Source organism: Petaurus breviceps, unplaced genomic scaffold (genome assembly GCF_028583685.1).
Source record: "Petaurus breviceps papuanus isolate PSGF00001 unplaced genomic scaffold, PetGlider_PUasm1.0 185, whole genome shotgun sequence".
NCBI lineage: Eukaryota > Metazoa > Chordata > Mammalia > Diprotodontia > Petauridae > Petaurus > Petaurus breviceps.
In genome coordinates this window covers 15,129,461-15,134,354 of record NW_027185797.1, presented here as the reverse complement: position 1 = coordinate 15,134,354, position 4,894 = coordinate 15,129,461, and positions in this window count along the sequence as shown.

Here is a 4,894-nt window from a genome sequence, read left to right as displayed (position 1 = left end):
GTCTCTGTCTCTCGCTCTCTCTGTCTCTGTGTCTCTCTCTGTCTCTGCGTGTCTCCTCTCCCATCTCTGCCACACACACCCCACCTCCCTTCCCGTGCACGCTGGGTGTTCAGAAAAGTTCAGCCCGGCTGGCCAGCTGACCTCTGGAACGCGAAGGACTAGGGAATAGGTGAGGTCATCTGGCCCTTCTGACCCGCTTCCAGCCGGGCTGCAGGACCTCGTCCCCCAGCCACACCTCCTCCCCACCCACGACCCGCAGCCACCTGGGGCCCGCCCGAGGGGAGGATGGGGTCCGTGACTACCTTGCATCGCGGTGAGAGTCGGCGAAGCCAGTTCCCTTTTGGGGTGTGTGGGAGTCAGGCCTCTCCAGAGCCAGGACCGTGACTCATGACCCCAAGCTGCTGCCCAGGCTCGGGGAGCCTTGGGATCCCGAGTCACCTGAGGGTGGACAGAAGCAAATATATAATACTCTTCCTGATTAGCTCCGGGAAAGCTGCAGACCTAGTGTAATTAATGTAAGATTAAGCCCTCCTTGTGACAAGGAGCAGAGTCCTGTGCAACACACTGGCCTCGGGCAAGAAATATAGAAATCAGGGTAAGAAAATCCCCAGGGGAAAACCATCAAAAGCCTAATTCCACATTCCCCGAATAAGAAAACCCTTTCCCCCAGTGACTCCTTCAGACAGGGCCAATCTCTCAAACACCCTTAGCAACTGGTAGAATCAGGTGTTGAAAACTGACTTGATCAATAGATAGAACCTAGACCTATAAATCACTACAGGGCAAACTGGATGCCACCTTTATTTATCACTTAGGGCACTGGAGACATAAACCATTAAGAAAAAAAGAATATTCTGGGATTAGAAGTGTCATATCCTGAGATTATTAAACAGAAGACTGGGGCAGCAAAAGCAGTGACATCAGTATCAAAAGACAGGTGTGGTTCTAATAGAGGGAAATGAAATGCAAGAAGGAAAATGAGCTGTGTTTTATATATATGTATATGTATGTATCTGTACATATATGTATACACACACATATGTAAAGATACACATGCATGCAGAGAAATGCCCAGAGATTGAAATCTCTAGTAAAAGTGTATTATCTAAACTTTTTCTGCTCCCGAATACATCATAATCTAAACAAATACAGCATTGAACAAAATTCATTAAATAATGGAATTTATCCTCCTGATTTATCTACAAGGTAGGAGGATGCATTATCTTTCTTCATAGAGCAGCAGTCACCAAAAGATTAAAGGTCTCAATATTTATTCAACTAGCAGGTGACAGGAGATGATAGAATCCGTCTCCTGGCTACATTAAAGCTGTGCTTCTCCATTTAATAAGCTACTCTTATCTCTAACCAGTGGTACTTTGTTGTCAATAGTATCATTTCTTACAATGAATGATGGATAACAAAATATCCCACTATCAGAGAAAGTATCAAAATTCTTTTTTTTAAAACAAAGTCCCCTGATTATTCAATCATTCATATCAGCCGACCAACTACAGAACTTTAATGTCCCATCCTTGTTAAATTAATGGATAATGTTTCAACCCTTCAGAAGCTGAAACTTTTGCTGCTACGTTATTTCATGAGGAATGACTTGTGTGGCTAGGTAGGTAGACCTTTGTAGCTCCATTCCCCACGTCCAGTTCAGGAAAGCATCACAAATTCAATTCCTTTACTACCTCAGAGAACAGCCAAATAAACATTGCCCTTATTTCTTCTGGTGTGATAACTACAATTCTTACAGAAGTCTCCCACAGTATTTTCTCATGGGAAAAAACAAATAATCCCCAAATAAATAACATTTCTTCTATGTATTTCAGGCTTAGGCCCATCAGCCCTTCATGTCCATATTCATTTCGTCTACTAATAAGAAAAATAATAGCTGGTGTTTTATAGTGCTTTAAGATTTGCAAAAGCAATATGTAAATACTAATTCATTTCATTCTTACAACAACCCCTGAGAGGTAGCTGCATTACTAACTCCCTTTTACAGTGGAGGATAGTGAGACAGAGGTGAAGTGACTTGCTCAGGGTCACACAGCTAGCGAGTGTTGGGCAGGATCTGAATTCAGGTCTTCCTAGGTACAGGACAGCTAGGTCACAAAGTAGATAAACTTCTGGACCTGGAGGCAGGAAGACTCCTCTTCCTGAATTCAAAACTGGTCTCAAACACTTACTAATTGTGTGACCCTGGGCAACTCACTTAACCCTGTTCGGCTCAGTTTCCTCATCTGTAAAATAAGCTGGAGAAGGAAATGGCAAACCACTCCAGTGTCTCTGCCAAGAAAACCTCAAATGGGGTCACAGCAAAGTACAAGGCCATTACTCTAACCACTGTACCATCTGTCTCTTATGTCAGAGGCAGGAATCAATTCCAGGTGTTCTGACACAATACAGGATTCAGAGAAGAAAATATAAGTTTGAATCCTGCCTCTGCCACTTACTACCTGATCGAATTTGAGAATCCTTTGACAGCCATGCCAATAAAACAAAAAGACTGGACAAAAATTACCTCTAAGATCCCTTTCAATTCTAAATCTATAACACTATGATTCCAATGCCTACTGCATAAAGTATCGATTCCAACATTTGAGGCCTCCTTGGCTTGAGGCTACCCTGCTAGCCTTATTTCATATTATTCCCCAAGCCTATTTGCTGAGTTCCAGACAAAATCCATCTCTCTTTCTTGTCCTGTCATCTCCCTTGACTTTACTCATATTATTTTCCCAGTATGGAATGGATCCTCACCAATGCTCCAACCTCCATCCCTCCATCTAATGAAGTCCTTCCCCCTTCTTCAAGGCCCAATTCAGGTGCCATCTTCTACACTACCTCTTGGTAGCTCAAAGTTAGCAGGCTGACAATACCTGGTGTAATTTTGAAAAGAATGATGCTGATTAAAATGTAGTGATCATTGTGTTAGGAAGGAAAAAAGTCCTGAATGGAGAGACATGCAACTGGATTCTACTCCTGACTCTCACTACTCTGACAACTCACTGTGTGACTTTGGAGAAGTCACTTCCCATCTCTAGTCTCAATTCCTCACCCTAAAAAAAGGTGGGGCTTGGAATAGATGATTCCTAAGATCCATTGCAGCTAACAGCCTTTGATTTATGGAATACACTCTACAAATCAGTTTTTTTTTTCCTAATTCATGGGTTAGAAAATTAAGGTTACCCTACTGATTGTATAGATACCCTTAAAATGCTTAAATAATGTATATCACCTATGTCATTATTTTGGCTTATTCTCATAACAAGTCACTTTTATAAAGCATGCTAAGATCCATAAAGTCCTTTCCTCACAACAACATTTGAAGGTAGATAATGCAAGTAATCTTGTTCCTGTTTTATGGAAGAGCAAACTGAGACCTAGAGAGATTTAAATAATTTGCTTGTGGCCATATAGCTTTAGTGTCAAAGACTATATTCAAACCCAAGTCTTCAGACAGAGTATAGGATTTGAAGTCAGAGGATCTGAGTTTGAATTCTGACTTGGTTTCTTATTACCCATGTTACATAAGTCACTTACTATTCCTAAGCCAAAAGATTCCTTATCTGTCAAATAAGGGGATTGAGTTAGATGACCTTTAAAGTCCTTTCGTACTGTAAATCTATGATCCCAAGGACAACATTTTCCCTACTATGTTTTACTATGTGATAAAATATTTTAAAAGCTATTGAGATATATTAAACTTTTTTTTACTCATACATTATATTTTAGTTTGTGACCTCCCTGACAATTTATTACTATTAATTTATATGGGATTTTCCAGGTACCATCTTCTCTGATATATGAGAGAAAGATTTCCCACTTCCAGGGTGTAAAGTTTGAGGATAACTCTTCAGCACTACCCATCTCTTTCCCTTGTTATCTATCATCATTCTTTCAATAAAACCCCTTTGTTATTTTCCTTTCTTTCCAGTTTCCTCCCTACTACCTGCTACTCTTTGAATCTACACTCCAAAACTACCCAGTCACCAGTAAGACAAGCCTAAGCTACCTAGTGATATGATGCCCATTCTCCCCTCCCCCCCAAAAAAAGATCCTTGTTCCCCCTCAATGTGAACAGCAGTGTCCTGGATAAAAAAAAATTGATACTAGTTATATTTATCCCTCTAAATGAAATATGGAATACTATATGTAGACAAATTATTTATGCTAAGCAATAATGTTGAGTCTGAGCTGTCTATTTTGCACCAACATGTCCTGGGTCCCCTTTATCCTGGGGACCCTGCCTAGTTTGCAGCACAGTTTTCACTTGTAGTTCTAAAGGAAAGAAGATAAAATGTCTTTCTAACATTATTCCCTGACCCTTGCCTCCTGCATCTATGGAGGCTACATTCTTATGGCAAAGGAGAACATATGCCTACTTACGTGAACCTGAGAGCAGATCTTGAGTACCTGGCTACCTCTTATAGTTTGGGTGTCTTTTCTTGAGTTCGGGCCACAACAAGTGATTCTGAGAAATGGGTACTTGTACCCCTTGTGGTAACCACACACATGTCCAAGAAGTTGGGATTTTTGATGGGCAGTCTGGTGGAAGGTGATTCCTACGATGCAAGAACTCTTAGTGGAGAAGATGAACCAGTGCCCAGGAAAACTGCAGGATGCTAAAACTCCAAGGATTAACAACAAGATATGCTCTGATTTGCCAGAATTTCTAGTCTTGAACTTTGGACTCCACCCATGGAACCACTCTGGGTTCTTATAGGAGAACTATCATCTTATATTGCCCAGAACCTGGCTTTCTGGTCACTTTCCAACCATTTCCAAACCCCGCCTTGGTGAGTAACACCCCCCTCCCTTTCCAGTTCCCCTTTATATGCCATCTTCAATGCTAGCTAGAAATCAAGCCCCTTGAGGACAGGGACTATTT